General features: G+C 34.3%; 1 protein-coding gene across 1 annotated transcript in view; it reads right to left on the reverse strand.

Annotated features, from left to right (window-relative positions):
* LOC123701274 (beta-1,4-glucuronyltransferase 1) overlaps window positions 1-23,018 on the reverse strand; it is a 47,331-nt gene extending 24,313 nt beyond the window's left edge. The window contains exon 1 of the mRNA XM_045648693.1: window positions 22,779-23,018. The gene's annotated coding sequence lies outside the window, so the exon portion shown is untranslated. The remainder of the gene's footprint in view (window positions 1-22,778) is intronic.
* Between the last annotated feature and the right edge of the window lie 3,246 nt (window positions 23,019-26,264).

The following is a 26,264-nucleotide window of genomic DNA, read 5'->3' on the forward strand; positions in this document are numbered from 1 at the left end:
ATTAAAATATCAAAAAGGTGTACAAAATTGTATAGGACGAAGTACTTAAATCAATTTGGACGAATTATGTTAGAGTTGATTGAATTGTATATTTAATACTGTTATTGTAATAATAGCAATAGCAATTAATATTGCAATAAATGCACTATTTTCCTTCCTATTTCGTTTTCCTTACCATTGATATACGAGGATAATGAACAACTTTATAATCCACGAGACATTACTATTCAATAAAAAAAATTTAATTCGATAACCTTCTTCAAATCACGAGCTCTCTTGAATATTTCCGGAATATACTAATCAAATTAGTGTTTAATCATAGAACATGATATTGTACTTAACTAATTGCTATCTTTAAATAAAATCATCACAAAACTGTGTAAAGGTTGTAATCGTTGATTGGTACATGGTTATTATCATTGCAATTAAGTTATCAAGGATATAGATTCAATTTTAAGATAAATACAAGTTTTTACACCAATATTTAGTTTGCGCACGTCGCATTCATGCTAAAACAACAGTAAAGTACGAGAATCAAGAAGACGCATCGATGCTTAAAGAAGGATAAATGATACATGGTAAATAAATAAACTATGACCCTGAGGGTAAACGCAACCAAGCGTGGAGCTAGCCTAGCTACCGTTGACGATGTAATAGCTCTTAGATAGGGTGACGGCAGACCGGTTAAGTTACGATACTATATTACTTAGTACTAAGTAATTCGCACAAAATGGACACGGATGGCTAGCGGCTGCATAAGAACAACAACTGCACGAAAATACAGATAAAAGTTTAAAGATGATGGAATAAAAAAAGTTGCATACCTCGTGCTTTCTGGACTATTTTTCAGATACATCACAGTCTACTGTCTACTTGTGAGGTAAACAAATACTAGTTTATGATATACCTAAGGCCAGACATTTTTGAAACAATTTTATTATTATATAACATAGTTAGGTACTTTACGTGAAAATTATTTCTTGAATTGAAATAACTCTTAGGTTGTTGTATTGTAGTAGTACCCCATCAAATCATAGGCGTCTATGGACCTTCCGTACTTACTTTGTCACAGTGGTCAGGACAATGGGTCGTAAGTCGTCGACCAAGAATGCCCCTACAGTGAATTTAAGTATTTAGTTTTCTCAGCAACGCAAATATATGTGAACGTTTGCGGTTGACGGCTCGACAATTGAAGTAGCTGTATTGGAAACTGTGGAACGATCGGAATTTCTACCTACGTGACTGTTTCAAATTTCCTTCGCATAACGAACGAACGGCATCTCGATAGTAATTCAAAGAAATAGTAACTTCTATTATGGATAATGCTAGAAACGACTCATTCAAACAACGCAATCTGCAAGTTATTACGTTTCGACGATCGATTTGTATTAACGATGTGCTTGTTCACTGTGTGTACGTATGGAATACGTGATTTATGTCACCGTGTTCATCTCATTATGACGGAATTGCCTCATGTTGATCGTAACCGCTTAGCAGTTAGTGAACACGCGCTGACAATATTCAAGGCACGGTGCCGACCTCCACTAGGGAAAGTGTTTCACTTTAATCACATTACGCTATTTTTGACACACATTCGATATACCAAAACATGTGGATATTTTTACCAAAGTTAGCGAAATGGTGTGATGTTATGCAACTTTTAAATCAAGTATTGTAGGTACATAGATTATTATTTGAGAATATTTGTACCTATTTTGTAATCAATTAGAGTAAACATAATTGAGGTAAACGTTTAAACAAAATAAATCGATACTAAACGCGTATAACTAAAATTGTCGCCCGATAGAAAATAATTGATGAGTGACAAAGTAATTAGACAAAGAATAAAAGACTTTTATTTTCAAGTAGATATTTTGTAGTTATAAAATAATCATCATTTGACTTGACCGGTAGAGAATACTGTTAAATATGCAAGTTTAACAGCCAGCGGAATGTTCAAAATGATTCAAATTATGCAACTAACGTCGCATATGTAATTCTGTTAGACTAGAAAGTGAATTTAATTATGCATTTTTAAGGTATAAGTGGATATTTCCTACAAGATGTTTTGCTTACGTATTATGTCCGTTCAATGCTATCGAAAGTCGTTTAATCAGGAACTTATTTAATGTAAAGTAACAACTCATAATTATTAACTTCTTGTTTCTTTGGATTTGTTGTTGTTACATTTAGATTTTTTGCGTAGTCGTGTAGTTGATTTTAAAATCCATAAAATTTTAAGTTATGATATTGTTACATGTACCTATGGTGATTCATCATATCACAATTGTTTGTGATATGATGGTATCGCGATAACTTAATTAGTACAGACATTATATTTTAGTTGTAATTTGATAAAATCTAATTTCTATTATCTTTTAATGTATTCGGATAGATTTCCGAAAACACAATTAAGGAAGAAAACCGATAAAGTATTTTGTTTGTCTTGTTCGTCTAAGTGCATATTTTATTTTATCAAGATTGGAAAAACAGAACAGAAATTTTAAGAGCTCAGCCAAAATTATTCACGATAACAAAGTAACGTCTTTTCGAAAGGAAAATCACTTAACTGTTTGTAGGAAGAATGAACGTAATTCATTTAGGTATAGGGCGTAATAAACTAGACAGACAAGTCGTCCATTAACAGGAAGCATACGACGCGAGGCGCATACGCAATCACGTAACTAGCCATGTGGAAGCTACGAGTCACGACTCACGACGACCTAGCTTCGTACTTCGCTTGAAGGTAAAAGGTAAAGGTGATGTGCTATATGCGAACATCTTTATAGCAACTCATAATCACCATAAACCATTCTAGAAATGTATTGATAGTAGTAAAGATAAATTGGACATCTGACACCAAGAAATAGTTAAAACTTAAATTTTAAGAACGTCCAAGTCCTTACTGAATACGATATACCTATATGATCACAAAATAATATGATCACTATCATCTGCGTTGTTTCTCACTGGGATGAATTTAAATAGCTGCATAATATCTACTCGTATGTACAGTGCCAGTGATGTAGGAGCTAAATCGAATAATTACAATAGTTGCACGAAAAGGAATACAAGTCACGTTCGCGAGGAACTCCATTGTCTCGCGAAGGATGCGCTTTGTTGATTTATTTTAATAAAACGATTAATGCGAAATACGAGATGTAGACTTTACGTCATAAGTTCAAAGACCTGTCATCTAGTGCTTATAAAAGTGGGTCTAGAGATATGGTATTAAAATCAATCATGTAGTCGTGAGCCATCAATCACTAGGAAAGGTTCCATTACAGAAGCGTTACGACTTCCGACAATTCAGCTTTGATATTTAGCATTCGTCTTTCGACATGGCGTCATAGAAACTGCTATTTGGTGCTATTCAAATAGTCTATCGCTATGTAAAGATTTTCATGTCAAAATGAGCACAAAATATAAAAAATAAGCTGAATGTAGTTGCGGTTTTCAGCAAGGTTAATTTTTTTATGAATTATAATCATTTTTCTAAGCATTTTCCTATAAAACATGCTTACCACCTACGTAAAACACGCACCATTACACTTATACCTTATACACATACAATATACATATATCTACTACGCACGTAAAAATTGAGTAATGATCATTGAGATAATATTAATATGGAGCAGACACCACGAACAAAATCTGTGCGCCAAGAGCGGCGGCGCGGGGCGCGCGAATGACGGCTAGACAGTCATAGATTATGCGATGTCACCGACTCACCGCTATAGAGGCGACACTTTGTTTCATTCTGTCTATTTTATTGGGTGCCACTCCTTACGTGCACGTTGACTTGAAATTTTCTTTGTACTTACTTAATATTTATTTTAGGTATAAACTGACTTTACTACGCGGGGCTAACAATATCTGGCATATAATATAGGATGATGTAAATAGTGACGTCATATGGAATAATTTAATTTTTTTCGTGTTTTAGGTTCAGTCAGGGCTATGGGAAGTTTTATTCCTTACAAATTGAGCCTTTTTTAGAAAAAAAATAATTTTTCCCTTTCTTCACGGCCCAGACATGGAAACCTTGAATAGAAAAAATATTAATTACTTATCTCTGAACTAGCGGTCCGCCCCGGCTTCGCCCGTGGCACATATTTCGCAATAAAAAGTAGCCTATGTTCTTTCTCAGGGTCTTAAGATTGTCTGTGAAAAAGGAGAATGCCCATGAAAGTATGGACCACAGTACAGTGTTGCGTCAATGCCAGAGTGGTTTTGGAGGGTTCTTCGAAATTCAAAAGATTTTTACCAATTGATTTTTTTGTGATAAAAACAGGGGTTTTCAAGATATTGAGAAAAATGTGAAATAACCTCAAAACTTAAATAACCCCGATTTAGTTAGGTTTATGTGTGATTTAGGTAACATTTTATCGTCCAAAGGTTATTTTTCGATTAACATATTTAATCTATGCGTAGAGCTTATGCTTTCAGACAAAGTCTATCTGTTCATCGGCTAGTGTAGGTAGGCACCAGAAATCTTCCGGGACGGATTTCAAGAAAACCTAAATATATACTTAAAAAATTCCAATTGAGTTTTTATTCGGTTTACATGTTGTTGTTGTTGTTGTTGTTTGAATCATTTTTTCACTACATATTCGAAGAAAGAAACAAATAAGAAATAACTGGTTACCTACCAAGCTATGTCATAATAATATTTTTTTTTATATACATATACATATTTATATTATTTTACTTCACTATCTTTGTTAAAACAACCTACAGTGTATAAACAATACCTTAAAGAGTGATTTTATGTTAATTGATTTTTTTTGTAATTCAATGAAAACAATAATCGATATTAATACATTTAGCTATTTACCATAGTAAATGTAATAAGTTACCGCTTGGTTACCGTGGTAACCGGTAATGGACACTAAATCTATAATAACGGATCTAAACAATTACATGTCTTATTAGATTTTACAAAACATTCCCTGTTCAAAATATATTTTCCGATGGTAAGAAGGCCTCTAAATTGCCGAGATTTTTTTTAATAGTATTGTTGTCTTGATGCATGAGAAAAACCAGTACCAAAAATGGGCATTCTCCTTACATCAAAATCGGTCCAGTAGTTTATGAGCCTATTAATTACAATCAAACAAACAAACAAAGTTTTCCTCTTTATTATATTAGTGCAGATAAATAAATAATAATTCAATTATACGTTCAAGTCAGTAGCTTATACAATATCAATTAAAAACTTGATTAAAATCAATTAACAAAAAAAAATAGGTGATTGAGTAATTGATTTTCATATTTCATGATTTCACCTTTTTTCAATTAACAACCAGTCTATGCTTTTCTAAATATGTAAAATTATTATTTTATACTATAAAAATATACGCCAGCAAATATTACTAACAACACTTATTTCATGCCCAATGTCATATCTTAAATTTTTAATCTATGACAAAATGTCGCCCGCCAAAAATTTTGCTCTAACTAAGTTTTAAAAATTATTATCTAGTTACTTACTGATGAAAAGTTATTCCTTTGCACTTTTCCGTATTCTTTGTATTATTTGTGCAATATCGTAACACACACGTAGGCATATTTGATGCGTTTCACTTTAAAACAAATAAAAAATGAGCGTGACGTTCGCGCCAATGAGCGAGCAAGCGACTGAGTGCAGTTACGCCACATGACGTATGTTGAGTGGAACATAAGTGATGTAGGCGGTATCGTCTCCATATTAATATTATCTCAATGGTAATGATGCGGAAATTCAGAAAACAAGTAACAACAACAATTTAAAATAAAATAAATACAAATTTACTCACATTATAGTAAGAAACTGTATGTATGGAAAACTTGTTTTTAAAATTAAAAATACATAAATTAAACTTCATAAGTATGTCATAACAACAAGTCAAACATTAATTGTCAATTACACAATATAGGTAACATAATGAAGTCTTTATTGCAAGCTGAGATTTGGGGGCACGGTAGTGCCCCCGCCAAGACGAGCCAAGCGAACAAGCACGGGCACTACCTACCTTTTCTCGAAGCGCTTCGACGTTTTTTTGAACCCTCATAACTTGGGTTTGGATTATGCTAGATCAACAAATTTTTCGGGATATATTGTCAATAGCGGACTTATTCAACATATTAAGTTTTAATTACATTAGCTTTTATACTTCAGATTTTATTTATATCTAAAAAACGCTAATTTCGTCACTGACTCACTGATGATCATCAAAATTCTTAAGGTATTTCCTAATGTCCTAGAAAGCTGAAATTTTGTATGTAAGCTAGTATTAGCACACAAACAACAAAAAAATTATAAAACTTGTAACTTTCATCCCCCAACCCCTTAAACTAGGGGATGGGAGTTTGTATGAGACCTGTAATTTTAAATTAAATTTTGATGACGCTAGAGGTCTAATCTTTTAATCTAAAACTTGGTTCCCCTAGATATATATATGTATAGGTACTCCTTGTTAAAAAAAAATTAAAACTTTAATCGACATACTTATAAAATTTTGTTACAAACAACTTACAAAAAGAAATGAAATCCCACCAAAAACATTTTCATGTAAAATGTTGCCAAGACGAGCCCATATGACTCGCACTGTCAAAAAGTTATCAGATCTCATGTAGAGCGAAGCTTCTAACACTACACGCCCTAACTCTACAAGGCCTAACTTCACAAACTCTACACCTTAGTCAAAATATGTGGCTTGGCCGTTCGTTACTACAAGAACTATTGTATAACACAAAAGTAATGCACAGTGAATTAATTTTTCACCTTACGCCGATGTGAATGTAGCGAAATGGCCAAGCCACATATTTTGACTAAGGTGTAGAGTTTGTGAAGTTAGGCCTTGTAGAGTTAGGGCGTGTAGTGTTAGAAGCTTCGCTCTACATGAGATCTGATAACTTTTTGACAGTGCGAGTCATATGGGCTCGTCTTGGCAACATTTTACATGAAAATGTTTTTGGTGGGATCAAGCTGATATGAACTGTTTTCATATATTATAATCATAACTAGCGGCCCGTCCCGGCTTCGCACGGGCATTAAACATTACATTTAGATTTGTTAATTTTAACACATTCATAATAATAATAATAATATGACACATATTCATCCCTTTTTGCGTCGAGCTCCTTAAAAAAGAGTAAATAAAAAAAATAAGAATAATTAAATTCAGATATTATTTAATGATTTTTTTGTATTTATGTGTTTTTTTTTTGTATATTTTTGGGGTTTTTTTTCTTTTTTTTTTGATAGATTTTTTTAATTTTTTGTTTTTTTTTCAATTAATTAAGTGAACAATATTTTATATAAATGGGTTTAGTTCTGAAAAGAACTTTTTAAATCGGTTTAGTTACTTACTAAACGAATTATGCGGAGACAAAGTTGCTCGTGCGCGCTAGCTCTTGTGCGAACTGTTTTTTTATCAATCTATACTAATATTATAATGCTGAAGAGTTTGTTTGTTTGTTTGAACGCGCTAATCTCAGGAACTACGGATCCGATTTGAAAAATTCTTTCGGTGATAGATAGCCCATTTATCGAGGAAGGCTATTATCACGCTAAGACCAACAGGAGCGGATCACTGCGGGTAAAACCGCAGGGCACAGCTAGTTATTATATAAAAAGATGGTATCTACATATATCAATACAACATCGATAAATTTTTAATAATTAACTAAAAATTTATGAATGACCTTTGAAGATGACAATAACACGCTTAATAGGAGTTGATGAAATTATTTAATTTTTAAATAGTTTTAACAACAGTTTTAAGCTAGTTTATAATTAACCGAACCGTCTTTTCTACATGTCTGTTGTTCTGATCGACCATAGAGCAGAGTTGCATTTTATCGAGTTTTAGTTACGAATGTTATAGTGGGTATAATATGTTGTTATAGTATGTTATACTTAAGAATGTTATAGTGAGTATAATTTATACTTTATACATATTTTGATCATTTTGATTATAGAAAGTATGTAAAATTGTGTTGGGCTTTGTACATATTGTGAAGTAAATATAAGAATTTGAATGAAATTAAAAAATGATTGTATCTAACGAGCAAATTAACAGGTTTGATTTGATTTAAAAAAAATATATAAAATTTTAACTTTTCATTCCCACCGTTCCCACCACTGAATCCAATAAAATATCTGTGTAAATGTAGAGGTATGCCAAGGATAAGCCATTTTGGTTTGGAAACTGGAAGTCATTTCATCTGAAATTATCATGATTAATTTAATTGGAAAGGGAAATAGGAGTAATTTTAATTATTTTTAAATTGTAAATTAATCGTCATTACACAATTACACATTGTATCTTATTCAAAAAGTGAAATATTTACCGGCATATTATTTATATGTAATTAGGTACACATCACAAACTGCAACGCCGACAGTGCATGTAGCTTGTTATAACTTACAAGTATAATTCGCCATAAATACTATAAACTTATAAAATCCAACCTTTTATTTTAATAATATTATTAAAATTCACGCTTTTTTTATGAACGAAACGTTATATTAACTGTAATTTAAAAATAAATTCCTTGAACCACGACCGAAAGGTACAACGTACTTTCCTGGTACCACTGGGAGTTTATGCGAATTCAAAACATTATTTAAAATTTAATAGTTATTTGTGGTAATGAAACAATTAGAGGGCATATAATTACAAAATTTGACTGAGGCAAAAACGCACCATTTACAATATAAAAACAATAAAACATTCAGTCTTTTATAAAGGCTTGTCCGCCTCGTCCGGTCACCCACGCTGGTACAATATGATACAATAGGTTATGTTTATTTTAAACCTCGTGATAACCAGATGGATGAACAGAAGATGAACAATTAAAACAATTATTATAATTTGCATAGCATGTTCCATACAACTACATGGCAAGTTATAGTTGTTTGTAATATTTTTATAGTTGTCTATCATGATTTGTCACAAAGTTAGTTTGTTAGTATTTTCAATAAATTGTGCCTTCGAATTCGGATTGTGTTTATACGTACATACATATTTGTAATTTTTACTATTAATGCAAATTAATAAACGTAATGTTTACCTACAACTAAATGTTTCTAACTCTGTTAAATTATTATAATGAGAGCTGCCTCCTAAGTCCCACCTACTGACCAAACAACTGAAATTTTATTGTAAGTATCTAAAACGTATTTGACCCAAATACATTTCGAGGAATGAATAAGATACGGGAGAAGTGCCTATTCATAGATAGACTTTGAGGTTCAGAGAACAATGTCAGACCAGAGACAAAAAATAACCTTGAAAGTGCGCTTGAAACAGTTTAAAGACGATTTAGATTATCACCGCCATAATCGCTATTCTTGCGTGTCGGCGTAATAAAAGTAATGGTCAGGTTGATGCTTAAGTAAATTTTGGAGCATTTCCACTTAAAAACCATGAAATGCATACTTTCGATGTGGGTCCGTAACCTTAGGCAATGTCAAAAACATAGACTAGTGAACGGGACAAAAGTTTTTTTAAAACAGAAAGCGTGTGCCAGTTAATAAAGGTCGCAGGCGCAATTTATCTCCACACTGCAATCTGGTCGTCTGTTAGTGCAACTGGGTTTATACACTATCATTATATTTGAGTAAATATTATAGTGTTTGAAGAATATTGTTTTTTATGTATATTATAAATAAATTAAGTATAAGTTTAAATATCGTAAAATTACACATATTACCAATTTGATACAAGATTGTTACTTTCCAAATAAACAGTGTTGATAGAGTTTAATACTCGTAAATTAATAAGAAAATGTGTGACGATTAAATCGATTTTAAAATGATTACAAGTAGGTAGTACTAAACCGTTTATGCGCAATACATTTATGATTTATTTAACTTGCTTTAATCATAAAACTTTTGTTAGCGTTGATATTGTTGGCATTACGATACTGGAATAATTTTGATAGCTATTACATCTGTGCTATTACTGAGATCTTTCAAGCTTCGGATGTGTTTTTTCTGATGATTATTACGTTAAAACAATATAAATTATGATTGGATTCGTGTTGTTGGCGCGGGTTTTTTCGTAACTCGCAGTGGGTCTGGCACTTCCTGTAAGAAGCATCAATTTGCCGTGATATCGCTTCAAACGAACTGGGGCCGACGACCTTCAAGACTGAGTCATTTTTACCATCATTCAAAATTCTCAGAATCCAAACAAAAGATAATAAATAGGAGAGCGGCTGGCCATTTTCTTAACGTTTGAATTAATACCTCCGTGTACTTTACAACTAATTAATGTTTAATTAATTTTCAATATGAATCTAAACTTTCGGAACCGCGTTACCTCAAACATTGAATTATTTTCGAGCGAAGAAAACCGCATAAACCACAGATAATATGTATGAACATATAAACTTGATCGTACCTAAAATTAACATCAACGATGTATCTGTCATGGGATACAAGTGTTGTTGTTTTGTTGAAGCTAAAAATAAACGACCTTAGTGAAATATTAAGCAAATTATAAATGACGGTTCCATGAAATCAAGTGAACGGTGGCTTATTGTAATTTGATACGATGCTTGTTGCCTTGCCTACTGGATCTCGTTCAATATCAGACTCATTGAGTCTGTAATTGATATAGCACTTGTACAATACATTTATATGTCACCAATTAAATGAAATCATCTAACAAAGCCAAACAAATTATGCCATGACTCTCAAACTATATGAAACGTATTTTCGCATTCATTGTGTTAAATTTCATTTCTATCGTGTAGTACCAAATGTCCCAGTTATGTCGATTGAAAATGGATGCTCAATAAATAATAGCATCGTAAAATTGTATTAATTCCGCATACAAGGCTCGTTGAGCGTTCGATACATGACAACACTGAAACTTAATACAACGTTGCAATATTTATTGTAACATGCGTCGAATGCACAATGTGCATGATACAAAATAATGTGAGGGCAATTGTGTCAATTGAAACACATTTACAACGAAATCCATGCTAATGTTGCCAAGGACATTTTTCTCAGAGTAAACGGACACACGGTCATATGTGTTAGGCATCTAAATGCCACAATTACAATGTTTTAAAGGAAGAGTGAATATGCAGTAACTTCTCAAGTGGAGAGCCGGGCGTCATTAATATAAACGTAGCCGCCCCCTATACGGGTAAGGATGTACAAAGATATCATAAATGCTGGTGGATAAGAGCTGACGAGTCGCTTAACAAGATGACGACTATGAAATTACAGGCCTACCTCAAATCTTAACTCTATATGTGAGCGCCTACTTCAGGTTCAATGTGAACATCCAAGACAATTATAACGGACGGAGTTGGAGTTTGGACGCTTAATGTAAGAAGGGCTTTAATACGGTGTCCTTATACCGTTAAAATTTAATTAATGATGTAAGTTAAGGGATTGGAATTTTTTACTGGTATCTCGGACGCTTCCGTCGCCATTTTAAGCATGTTTTTATTTACACTAACAGTCTCATTAATATGGCCAACGGATTTTAAACAATTTTTGTTGATTTTAACTACGAAGTCCTTTTATATAATTTAATAAAATCAAATATCTAATTTCGAAACGATGTAAGTGTATCAAAAGTCAATTAGCATTTTTATTTTGCTTGTTAAGGACAATTGGTTTGGAAATTAGAAGTTAAAACCTTAATTAGTTAATAGATTAAATATTTCTGCATTAACTTCTTTTGTTTTATAATACTGGACGATAAATTGTTAAGTAAAGACGTAAATGAAATTTGGAAAACCCCTTTTTCATTGAAATATTAATGTATGATTAACCGGCCTCTTCATTATGCACGGCGTTGCGTACTTCAGCCATTATTTCTCATCGTTGAAAATTGTTTTAAAGCAATTTCGTTTCTACAGTTTTGTAAACATTCACGCTTGGATCGAATCCAAGTATGCCTTACCTGTATTCATGTTCTTTACGTGTGGCATTCTGCATACCTATACTCGTAATGCTAAGTGCAGAATATGTCTCAATAGCCTAACGATTTAACCTTTGTGGATTACAAACCCATTCCACGTTTTATGGCATTGCTCGGGAAATATAACGCTATGGCGTTTCTTGGAGTGGAATTGAGGACGCATTTATAGCTTGCTTGAGATGAATGAGATGTAAACGGAGATATTTGCAATACAATTTGCACTTTTTCACGGAAATTATCTAAAAATATGCGATTAAAAAGGAGTGTTTTATGTATTTTATTGAATTTATGGAAGGTTGGCTGTCCTACAATTACCCGCATATGCCTTAATAATTTTATAAACACGTTTTTAATTTTTATATTTTTGATCGACCAATAACATGATAGGTATTCAAGAAAAAACATGTCTATGTAAAATATAACAACATTGTCAACAAATATCAGTATCACATCTTGAATTACAAGTGCAAATAACACAATAATAGGTTCTTTACTCAAGATTAGCCTTTAAAATGATCTATAAACTCAACGCCCTTGCAGGGACGCTTCAGTAGACACATTGAATGTCATTGCCTAGAGTTGTATCAATTTATATCACAATTGGAATAGTTATACGGCCGAGTTCCTCGTCATGCAATTGGATATTAATTGAATAAGCGCTTGCAACTTCATTATAAGTAATTTAATTTGTCGCTTACGTTTCAATCGTTATGTAATGAATAGTTTTACATTTATTGTATTTTTAGTTTGGTTTGGTTTTACAATAACATAATTAGCCAATTTGTTGATTGCAATTTACACAAGTAGTACTGCATTTTACGAAAATCTAATTGAATCAAACTTTTACTGCTAGTACCTTTTTTTTTTTATAGTGGAGAATGCATTTAAGCATACCTAGGGCACTCGGGGAAAGAGCCCTGGGTTATGTCGGACTCACCCTGCTGAGTGCAGGGACCTACCGACTAAACTCCACTGTGTTCCGCCGTGCCGCTTAGACGGGGCCGCGGGTATTCGGTAGAACCGCGTCCGCGGATTACTGCTAGTACCTACCTAAATTAAAAGACTGTGACTGACATCCTTGCATAAAAGCCGTTAAACTTTACCTTATACGACACCTTCATTTCTAAAGATTACGTACACATTCTCATCTAATATTCTAGGAGGTAGCAACGTTGACAAGTGAGCATTTTAGTATAGTTGGTTCTTTGATATGCTGTTCCTCTTGCTATTTCGGTTACAGTCCGGGCTGTCTGGCTGGCCGCAGTGGTTGCGTTTATTAGTGCGCATCTTATCTGCACAGGAAAATATCCTTAATTTAAAGTCATTTTTTAACGCGTAATTTTTAATCGTTTGCCTTTAGATAGATCCATCAGACATAATTTTTTTATTGCAAGACGTTTTTTTCGTTGTTAAATAGGTGCCAGACGCAATTTTTTTTTCAAAATAATTAAAATATCATCGAAATAAGTGAAATTCCATCAACATGAGTCCCAGTGAAGGATAAGTAATCACTGTGTTACTTATACTATATATAATATTCATTTTACTATTTACAGTTTTTTTGCAACAATCTACCATATCGCCTCCTTTTTCCCAACGAATCTCAAATAGGACGTTAATGTAAACTTGATAAAAACCAAATATCATCAAGAAATTAAAGACTTTTTAACGGATTTTAAACGCGATTTATTCATTGTATTATTTTCCCAAGTCTTTAATTTCAAAATGTATAATACTCGCGTAAAATCAAACACTAGAAAATACAAATATCATCAAATTCATATTTATACCCAAAAGTGTAATAAATATGAAACCATCTATTAAAAATATTAGTTTACTAATTATTCAATATAAGTATTAAAAAAGGATAATATAATATAAATAATAAAGTTATTACTTACCTTTTAAGCGGACTCATGTTGATGTAATTTCACTTATTTCGATGACATTTTAGTTATTTTGAAATAAAAATTGCGTATGGCACCTATTTTACAACGAAAAAAACGTCTTGCAATAAAAAAATTATGTCTGATGGATCTATCTAAAGGCAAAAGATTAAAAATTACGCGTTAAAAAATGACTTTAAATTAAGGATATTTTCCTGTGCAGATAAGATGCGCACTAATAAACGCAACCACTGCGGCCAGCCAGACAGCCCGGACTGTAACCGAAATAGCAAGAGGAACAGCATATCAAAGAACCAACTATACTAAAATGACTTTTTTTTAAACGTTGCTAGCTCCCGTACTATAAACCAATAATGTGTGAAACAAGACGCAAATTTCATTCTTATAGCCGTTAGTCTATGAACCATAGCAGCTTGGGAGGTAATGGCGGATAATTTTACCTGTACAAGTGTACAAGCCTCTAGCTGCATGACGCACGGCCTAAGCAATGCATTAAGATTAAAGGATTACATATGATTCATGCTTTTTCCCTTTTTCAATACTCTGGGAATTCCCACGGCTGCGGGTTCAATAAAATGTTTGCGGAGGTCATATTTTGTTCTGAATATGCGTAAAATAATATTAAATAGTATAGAACACACACAGGAAATGTAGCGACGGCCCTCTGAGTTATCTCTGGCGGAGTTAGCTGATAAAGCATTGAGTAAAGCACGCATATGCCGCGCATATGGCTAAAATTAAAATTTCGATACCAGCTTTGGTGTTTGCGATTAATTCCAATGACAAAATATTTTTAAACTTATTTTTATTTTACACTATTGCAAATTAAACACAATTAAAATAAATTATTATTTTATAAACAATAGATATATCAGAAAAACCTTACTAATAAACTATTCAAACATTCATAAGTGGACCGTGGTCACGGCCCACGGGTCTGTGGGAAAACTTAGTTGTCATAGGTTATGACGATGATTCAAAATAAAAACTAGCAAAACTATCTCTGCCTACTTTGCGCCTAGTGGATATAACAGGGTGGAATTTTGCAACGCCACCAGGAAATTATTGTAAAAGAAAATATTCCAATATTTTTATAAAGTTTGTTAGAAAGATTTCAATTCTATCTGATAAATATTATTTACTCTGGCAAATGCCTGTTTTTGAGCACTGAAACGAAACTTTTATATTTCTCGTAAAGTGAGCTATCCAGATATATAACGGTCTATAATAATCCGTACTCAATTTATGAATGCGTTTTATGTGAATTAATTTGCCGAAAGAAGCGCAGTTGCAGTAAAGTGCCGTTGAACCTTATTTTTTTTTTTTTTTTTTTTTTTTATATGGTGTTTCTCAATGTTAGCCAGAAGGGCTTTTACATTTTAACGCGGACGCGGGGGTGAACTGAAGGTTCACCCTGGTAGCGACATGCACAAGGGCGTCCCCCCTTGACGGGGACCACGAACCTCGGCTTGAGCTGTCGCTTGAGTGGAGGAGGCCAGAAGGGCCCTAATCGGACGGGCGCTCACCCGGGTGGGCGCGGGAACGCGGAACAAGGGACCTCGTCTTCGCCGGCGAAGACGGTGTACGCTTTCTGCTGTGGTGTGTGCGGTGTCGCGGTTTGTTCGACGTTGGGCTTCAATCGCCGAGTCTAGCCGTGCGTTAGCTTTGGTAATATCATCGTCGGAGTCGTCCAAGACATGTCTCGGCCGCCTATGACGATGAGTGGGATCGGGTTTCGCGACGTATGCGATGGCCTTTGTCACCAATGGGTTAGGGTGGTTTTTAGCCTTGTCGAAGTAGCGCTTAGACGCTTGCTTCATCCATTGGGCTATGGTGGGGAGTTCTAAGTCCCTATGTAGGTCCACGTTACGCACGAACCAGGGCGCTCCAGTCGCTGTTCTCATGAACCGCGACTGAATCGTCTGGAGCTTGTGTATGGAGCTGGGAGCGCAATGCGCGAAAACTACACTACTATAAGTGAGGATTGGACGGACCACCGTTTTGTAAAGTGTCACCTTATTTCTAAGGGACATTTTACTGCGTCTGTTAATAAGGTAATAGAGCCGGCTAAGGACATAGCTGGCTTTCTTACGGACTGCCTTAATGTGGGCTTTAAATGACATGTGTGCGTCTAGAGTGACGCCTAGGAATTTAGTGTGCTTTTGCCATGGAATGGCTTGGCCATAGAGTTTGACACTATCTATGGCCTCGGGGCCGCCGCGCCTGAAGAGCACGGCGGCGCTCTTGTCGGGGTTCACAGTGATACCCCATTTGCGAAACCATTTGCCTAATGCATCGGTCGCGGATTGTAGGAGTGGAGCTATTCTTTTGCGGTATGGACTCGACACGTAGAGTGCCGTGTCGTCCGCGAAGAGGGATAATTGCACTTTATCGTGCTTTGGGATGTCGCTAGTGTATAGCGCGAATAGGAGGGGCGACAAGACGGAGCCCTGAGGGACTCCGGCCTGGATGGGGCGTGAAGACGAGAGCGTGCCGTCTAATCTGTAGCGAAAGGACCGGTTAGACAAGAAGTCTCGTATGATGAACACGAGACTGTCTGGCACGCCGAGAGTGTACAGTTTGTAAATCAAACCGTTGTGCCAGACCTTGTCGAACGCCTTCGCTACGTCAAAGAAGACCGCTCCCGTTCTGTGGGGTCTGAGGCGGGTGAGGCCCGCGAGAATGTACTCCGTGATGCGGTGTACTTGGTGAGGACACGAGTGAGCTCGTCTAAAGCCGAACTGTTCGTCTGGGAGCAGTTTTTTGGCAATGACTGCGTCCCAGAGGCGTTTGGAGATGATTCTCTCATAGATTTTCCCCAGAGAGCTGAGGAGACTAATGGGACGGTAGCTAGATGCCACGTTCCGGGGTTTTCCCGGTTTGTGGATCCCGATCACAATTGCTTCCTTCCACTTAGCGGGGAAGGTGCAATTGGCCAGGAGACAATTAAAAGTAGCTACTAGGAGAGCGATAAGGGCGGGCGGCAGGCTTTTCAGAGCTCTATTGGGAATAGAGTCTCCGCCTGGGGACTTTCTACTAGCGAGTGATTTGATTAGCGATTTTACTTCGGTGGCCGTCGTTGGTGACAAAGGCTCGGCATCGGTACGAGGGCTTGCGGTTAAGCGTGCGATCTCTTGATTAACTACGTTAATGTGAGTCGAGTCGGTCAAGTCGAGACTGGGGGAACATTGTTCCTCTAAACTGTCAGCTAAGCATTCGGCCTTCTCAAAATCGTCAAAAGCGGGAGGTTGATTAGGGCGAATGAGCGGTGGAGTGGCGGCAATGCCATCAGATTTGAGAGACCTCGCAAGCCGCCAGTAGGCAGTGTGCGAGGGAGAGAGTTCGCTGAGTAAGGAGTCCCACCGCTCGTTGCGTAATTCTTGAATTCGCTCTCTTACCTCTCTCTGTAAGGAACGAAGAATTCTACGGTTTTCGTCTGTCGGTGCTCGGTCGTAGGCGCGCGTCGCCGCGTTCTTATCGCCCACCAGCCTACGCACGTCCGGAGGCAGATCCAGCCGGTGGCCGAGGCCAACGGGGACCCGCCGGGACGCGTATTCAATCTTGGATTGAATGTGGCTGGTGACCGAGGAGACCGCGTCGAGCGCCTCTACGACCGTGTCGATTTTGTCCGGTACAGACTCCAGCTCTGGCGAGTCGACGGGCTGTAAGGCCTCGTGCAACTTTCGCCAGTCTACCTTCGTCATGTACTCTACTGTGGTGCTATCGGGAGGGCCGAGTTCGTTGAACCTTAAGGAAACGAACGGGACTGCTGTAAAATTCGATGGTCGTCTGGCGCCGGGCCAACATTTGCTCAGTTAGGATCCTCAGTAATATTTAACAGAAATATCCATCTATCGTCTCTTGTTTTAAAATGGTGCTTGTTTAAAAGTATAAATTTAGAACTCTACTACGATGTGCTTCGGAAATTATTTGATGGTATCGGATGAGTTATTTAATAACTATATATTTTATACTTGATTTGGAAGTCAGACTATTTCATCTTCAATTTTATAACGACAATTTAAAACAGTCATCTTCCAAATAGTGCGACTTTTTTTGGCTACCGTTAAAGGTGAATAAATTAAAATACGTATAGAGACAGGTACCTACTTGTGCGTGAAGGATTTCTCACGAAAATTAAGTCAATTTCCAACAGTAAATTTTGCGCTTTTCAAGATTAAACAAACAACTAAGCGTTTGCAAATTCATCACTTGAACTTCGTTCCTTGTAATGCTTTGTGGAAGACAATTCACAGTTCATTCACATCCTCTTAAACGAGCCAAGTATTAGACATTAAAAACGAACGGGAACCACGTAAAAACATTAAGTAATTAGCGCGGAGTGGCCACTTACGTCACGTAGTGTAATTGGAGACTTAGCAAAGCTCATTCACTTTCAAATTAACTATTGTAAATTAAAATTTTCTACTTTCTTGGGACTCAAAACATTATTTTCTCTACAGTATATTTTACCAGAGACCATGCAGCCAATAAAACTGAATATAGCATAATAGCAACTGGAATTGTAAGAACTTGCCAGGATATTTTTAATTTTTATACAAGTGGATACATTACTATAGATCTAAGCTATAGATAGATGACGTCATTTAACGCAAACATTTCGATCTATCATTTAATTTAATTTTTATCCTTTATTTTGTACACACGACACAGGTACCTATGTATGTGTGTCTCAATTCTCATGTTCAAGCCGTAATACCGTAGGTACACCTTAATTTATTTTTAATGTATGCCTCATCATACTGTTTATTATGGAAAGTGTGTAATCATTATATTTTCATAATAATTTCATCCTTGACCTGATGAGCCTCTCATTTAAGATTTTTCTAATCTATTTCACGTCTTCGATTGAATCTATTTGCATTAAATATAAACATTTGTGTAATAGATCAAATCGTGACCTTTGAAAACTAATATATATGTAACACATTAGGCATATGCCAAAAAAATAAATAAGTTTCAATAATTTTGACACATATACCAGAAAACGACAATAATTATGCTTCTTAGTTAATTAGTCACCGTTAAATTAAAAAAAAGATAAATTGATAAAAAGGTAAAGCTGAAGAATGCCCATTAGCTATTAAAAACATCAGATCTGAATTTAATATTTTTGGCTTGACATCAGATCTGGATACATACCTAGGTACATTATGCGTATGTATAATCATGATACCCATTGAGGTGTGGGATCAAGGATTTCACTTAGTAACAAGGGGAAGTTTTGGAGTTTTAAGCCAACAAATTTCGAGTAGAAAATAGGATGAAATAATATTTCAATAACTGCCATGTTTTCGAGCGTTAGACCATTACCATATACTTGCTAATAATAAAAGTGCCAGAAGAGTCGTCTTATGACAGGTAATTGACAGTAAAATCAGTTGCAAATTTTTAGTACAATCATACAAAGAAATAGCCAAGGCCGAAACGTTAATAGCTAATTTTCTCGAGGTTGAACATTGAGTACCTAAAACATTATACGATTTAGTTACAGAACATTATATTAATTGTCATCAAAACAAAACGTGCTCGTAAGATTTTACCTGCATCTAGATTAATATTTATGGCTGTCTTCGTGTACATGATATCATTAAAAATCATAAGGTGTTTGAATTTTGAATAAAAATGTAATGTGAATTGAGGTACTTCAAAGTTTTTGGGAATATCAGCTTGAAAAGCCAAACTGTAGAGTAGATATAAAACATTATAAAATTTCCATTATATAAGATTGGTAATGGTAATATTAAAAAAGCAATTAAAAATTTTCTTTAGAGTTTAATGAGCTCACGGGTATTTATAAAACCCTTTTAACATAAAAAGAGCCTTTAAAAATAAATCGTATAGTATCTCAGCACTTTGTATGGTGTAGGTAAGATACGCTATGTTTTGTGGAATCCGAGGTTTTAAAATAAAATATGAATATTTCTCAGAGATACGAGGGTATCGTGGAATGCAGTCGTTGCAGGCGCATTGTTCAGTTATCTAAACACCACAAAACCAGTACTAAATAGTAAATACTATCGAGTATTGACTCTAGGAATCTTTCTCAATCCATGCAGGTCAGTCTAACCAGTACCAGAATGAGCGTTTCAATTATGGATATTCATTTCCAATGAGCAATGGGGAATGCAACCTTGCAATTTATTCATCAATTATACAACCATTTAAAGGTTAATATCATTGTATAAGACTGCTCATAAAATAAAAGTTCTATCTGATTACGCGTGTGACTTAACTTTATCAATTCATTTGTTTGTTATTAAAAAGTTATTGTTCTATGTATCTATAATTGTAATATGCATATACATGAACGAATTCAAGCATAGATCTTTGTAATAATAAAAAATTTCGGGTGGTCATTATTATGGATATGGATGCCAGTAATAAAACAAATATCTAAGGAAAAGTTATCCTTAGATATTTGTTTTATTACTGGCATATTGGTTATAAATTCAACTCAGCTTAAACCCCTCGACACTTAAACGTGGCTTAAAAAGTCTGTGACGATGTTTGGAAAAAGTGTAATACCAATATTTATTGGCCATAAAATAAGACAATCAACTCTAATTAAACATTTAAAAACCGTCATTACATATCCAGTTCTCTTATTCTACAATTGAGTTTACCGTTCTAAAACCTTGAGTAACTCATAAATGGTATTATATATTTTAAAGCTTTGATGTATGCCTGGTGCTTACAACTTGTCGAATGACGTTGTTGTCAAGGGGAAAGGGTTCAGCGACCAGGGTAACGTGATCTTAAATTTATTTAAATTGCAATTTATTGACGTGAATTAGATTACATACTGTGGCTCATGCTAAACTGGTCTTTTAGCGAGGAAACTTTTGAGTGGCCATTCCATACTTTAAAATTTAAATCCCTCAGGCGTACTCTATAGAGCGCAGAATTTTAAATTATAAAAGATCATCGAAGATATAAATATTTTGTATTACTTCTGAAATAGTTAAGTGCCATTTATTACAAGCATTTATTGATACACGCATTGGATTTTTTGCTTAGTATAAGAGTTACCGAAAAAAATTGGTTATTAATTTCCCTAATAATAAGTATACATTTAGTCCGTCTGTTCCGAGTACCTACACCAGTACTGGACTATTGATTTGAAACTGCGACAGAGGGGGCGTGATTCGACCGTAACGATAGGTATACCTACTAGTTATTGTTGTGTGAGGTATGTTGAAACATTTTTTTGCTAAATTGTAACCTGCTTTACGAGTATCGTCTGCTTGCTATTACAATTAGTGTATATACATATTATACATAACCTGAACATTATGCAGTATCAGTTAATTTTTTGGAATGTTACCGATCTGCTTGTAATTTACTTAATATCCAACCTGCTGTACTTTTTATTAATTTAAAAATTTGTGATATTGCTTAGGTATATGCGTGACTAATACATACTGTGTCTGACCGTAAAAAGCGGTTGGAGCTTGGTGATAGAAGAAAAGCATAACTAATATGGTATTTTATTAGAAATATAAAAGGTGCTCAAACATAGTACAATACCGGCAGTGATAAGACGCCTTTCGTTAACGGACATTAGGGTAAATGTTGTAATATAGCCATTTGAGATTAGTTCAATAAAAACTCAATAAAAGAATAAAGAACACTAGGTATATGAAACAGATGGTAAAAGTAAGTTTTAACCAAAATTAAACTGAGAATTGAATGTGTAAGGTAGGCAGGTATGACATAATGTCCCTGTTAAAAATTTAAATATTCAATTTAGGACACCAATAATGTTATAAAGGTTAGTACCCCTATATTGTCGCTATTCTTTGTATCACAAAAGTTACTCGATATCTATGATGCAAATGTTATGTTGAAAGCATTGTGGAGCAAACGTGTTGGGTCAAGAATTATAGATGTCTCACAAAGATTATTGCATTATGTCTTCAACATAAAATTCCGAGATGATCAGGGTAAATTACATTCTTATGTAGATGGCCAAGGATAATTTTGATAACTGCTATAGAAGTTTTATATTAATGCATATTTTAAAAACCACCAAAAAGTGGTGCCTTAGGATCGCTTGCGACTTGCGAAGTTATCTACTTACCTAATTTGTCAATGAGGATAAAATTATATTTTGATAATTGCTAACACATCTAGACATTAATGGAAAATTTAATGACAAAGCCGAAACCTCAAGTGTTATAGTTTCTCTGTAAAGTGTACCCACAAAATGCAAATGGGATAGCATAAGGCTTACAATGCCCTGATAAATTAAAGTTAAATTTTGAAGTAGATTAGTCAATTGTTTCGCTAAGTAAAGACAACAAAGATCTTTGATAATAAATAATTATTTTCATTTTCTAATTTCAAAACAACTACTCAGTTAAAGCCAAGTTGTCGACTTGGCAGGATTAATCAGGAATAAATATGTAAAAATAAATTTCTAGATTAAAATAAATAAAGTGGTTTCATACCTACATAGGAAAGAATGTTCTTAATCGTATCCTGTTCATAGGATTTTAGAATTTAGAGAAAAGTTGTTGGTAATTTGCATTTATTATATAATTTATTCAAGTCTAATTAGTCCCAAAATTTTAGCCAAAACTGCCCAATAGGAAGTTGGGCAAGATTTGAACTAGGATCTGATAACTTTTTAAGAAAATAAAATGCATCTGGACGTAGTAGACATGAAGTAGGTACGAACACTCAGCACTAAATAGACTTCGATCGTAAATATCATCCGTAATTTCGCTTTCACCTGCTTTTTTCTCCGAACGCTCAGACATTAAGCATCGTTAACATAAATTATTGGCATGCTTTAGAAATTTTCACGTCCTTCCATATTACTGCAAAATGCACTCGACTGACTTCTTTTATACTCAAGATAAAATCAAGAATAATAATGACATTAGACGTCGAACGGATAACTTACCGGAGTGTTATGTTTATTTTTCTTTCTAAGGATGGTCCAAACGCGCATGAAAAAATGATTCGTTTGGATAAGCGCTTTTGTTTCAGGACGCTTTATTTATAGTGGCACTGCATGTAATATACACGTAATAGTGATGTTGGTCACTTTTGTGCGAAATACAATGTCACGGCGATTGTGACACAATCGTATCGTGTGTTCAACACAGGCGCACCGGTTGGTGGCGCGCGGTGTACTGCCGTCTCTATATAGATACAAATGTATAGGTCGGAAGCAACGCGTCGCGCTCCGGAGTCCGGGACGAGGGACTTTGAAAGAAGGGCCACAAGCCCGACGGCAATGTTTTTTGTCCCATCTAATATTAGCAACAAACACCCGTCTGGTTCTCCGAAGGGATTGAATTGCACTTTGTTGTCTATCGAATCGAGATTATTCTGAGACTCGGGAGAAGGCACATTGGCGGTGATAGTGAATGAAAGTAAAACTGAGTTTGAGTTTCAACAACTATGGATTAAGAGTATTTTGACAAGCTCTCAATAATTTATGACCTGTAAAAGTAATTCAAATATGAATATCAAACCTTTTGAAGTTTATAATTATTATTAATTGTGTATCTTTTCTTTTTCTTTAATCTCTATACCTAAGAGTAACTAGGTACCTAGGTGCCTATAATGTAATGTAGCTTTTATAACTTCTTATTAATAAAGTACAATATTTTTTTAATAGTCAAATATTAAATTGTCTAATCTGGTTTAATACCCAAAATTCTACTTTTTATTTTATCTTTGCTACCTATATAAAATATAAATCATAAATTTGCCTTTTTTTGTTTACTCAATTAACTGTGAGTTGTGAGTTGTGACTGCGTAATTCACAATCAATAATTATTATTAAATATTTGCAAAAAACTTTAAATTGACTCATGTTGATATAATTTACCTACATATTTTATCCCTGTTAATGTGTGCTCTTGTGGGCCGTGAACAAATCATGTAGGTACCCATTCTATATATCGTGATGCTAGTCATTTTTCGGTGGTCTATTCGAGCTGAATACTGGTGCTTAATATAAGAATTTTCTACACTAAGTAAAACAATTCTTATAATATTATGGTACACGCCCTTAAATATACTAAAATATGTATTCCAGGTGATGTACCTTTATTGTTGTTTCTAATATCAAATAAATATTGGGAAAGCGAAGCATGCAGTCATGCAGACAGCTATAATAAGCACTCTTTGTGACCCTTAGCATCGTCATTGCGACCACTGATCGCTTTAGGTAGGATATTTAGAATAAGCCTGAGAAATGATACTTGATGTCGACATTTTCCTACTAGCTTTCTTCAAAGTATACACCATCAATTTGTTTGAAATAGCACGCGTAAATTTTAGTTATCTTTGCATTACGGATCGCGCACATAGGTCGACTGCCAGACTTCCTGGAGTAGATTATTACTACAAGGAAGCAACCCAATGTAATATAAGACGAATTGCACAATCTCCTCATCTGGTATTGTAACGGTTTTCCATATTGTTCATCATATTGCTTTGTGTTATTTGTTTAATTCAGAGGACTCATGTTTATTGTTTGACTTAGATAGAGACGTAGTGAAAGTCGCATAAAAGTATTTAACGTTCGTCCTGACTTTAGGTATCATTCATAGTTGTAAACAAGATAAAAGTTCCGCATTATGAAGCGTTTATTTGGCCAAACTATTCTGATAAATAATTAAATCCCAGTGTACACTTCCTTTTTTCCTACCTACTTTTTGCCTTTGTTTTGCTTTGGATGACGTAAATTTTTTTGACGGAATAGTTGTTTGTATGGAAGAAGGAAAGGTTGTTTACTGCCTATTTTCCTCGTATTTTGTCTTAATAAACAGTAAACACCTTCCTTGTGTAGAAACTAAAACAAAATAATAAACATTGCCGAATTGGTAGAGCTCTTCAGTCTCGAGATTAGCGCCAGCAGCATAACTTTAGACGATTCATTATTTTTATTTATTTATGAAAATGGAATAGGAGTTAATCTCCTGTGAATATTAAACTCTGAGTAAAATGCGACACTGATCATTTCAATTTTTTACTCACCACATTTTATGCGAAACTCTACATATCCAAAGATTTTTGTTATCGCAGAATTGACATATCAATAGATAGGCATTTTTAACGTCATCTGTGCATAGATATAATTATGTTTTGTATGTAATACGAACTGTGAATACGAAGGTAATACGTATTATGTTATCTGTGGTAATAATACGTGTTTATTTGGCACTTCTAAAATTTTAACATACGCATACGCACATAGGTAGACTTTATATTATTGTATAAGTACTCAAGTTTGGCATAATATTAAATCTTATGTAAAATGAATAATAAAAGATTAAAGCATTTATACTACATTGTGTATAATGTAATATTTTATTTACAAATTAACACGATTAGCCCATTCATAACCAACACGTATATTTTTACTTTACTACCAGATCCATGAGCCTAATTAGTAGAATCGCGCGTGATTATTTTTTTAATAAATGCGTAATCCATTAAGAATTTTATACCCTTGCATGATGTGAGATCATGTGAAGATTCTAAAGAATACTCATTTTTAATATAGAATCATATGTGATGCGTGACTGGATAGGTCGTTCATAGCACGATTTCTGTTTCTTTTTAACAAACATGACTGTAGTTTTGTTTTGTTCTAACACGATATTATATTTAAACAAACAAAACGAACAATTGAAATATAAGTACTGTAGTGATAAAACCATATCTTACACTTAATTTATTTTTGTAGGTTTTCATTTTTTAGTTTTTATTCGAAATTTCGAACACGCTAATGGCATTGTTTTATTTTTTCAAAATGTCTGATTTAGTTACTTGAAATTTGAAAAATATAAATATAAATATTTTCTTATTATTGACCTACCTATCATGATATACATGTGTATAAAATACATTCTTTTGAGTATCTAAAGAAGAGAAAAATCTGTTCATACCCTTTAATAAAACCTACACTAAAAATGAATTGTGAATAATAACCACCAGGAAAAAAAGTTTGACTACATTATATAAAATAAATAAATAAATAAATAAATAATGCTTTATTTGTTCCATAAGATACAATTTTAGTTTCAATAAGTTACAGTTTGATTAACATTATTAGAACAATTTAAATACTAATCTAGTTTATATAATTTAGTAAAGTTAAGTTAAGTACTCGTTAGGTTTCTATATGGACCCCGTACGGGTAAAAGGTTTTTTTAGCTACATTATTATATCATAATTCATAAGCAAGTACATAGATCCCATAGACTATTATATATACATGAACCTAACCCGAGCGTAAATAAAGTTAATTCACGACTAGTACCTAAGTTACCTACTAAAATACAATTTGACGCGATACACCTCTACAGTCGTAAAATATCATAGAGCAATAAGTACTATCCTTTTTAGAAAATGCGCGAAGTGCTTTTAG

This window comes from Colias croceus, chromosome 2 (genome assembly GCF_905220415.1).
Source record: "Colias croceus chromosome 2, ilColCroc2.1".
In the NCBI taxonomy this organism is placed as follows: Eukaryota; Metazoa; Arthropoda; class Insecta; order Lepidoptera; family Pieridae; genus Colias; species Colias croceus.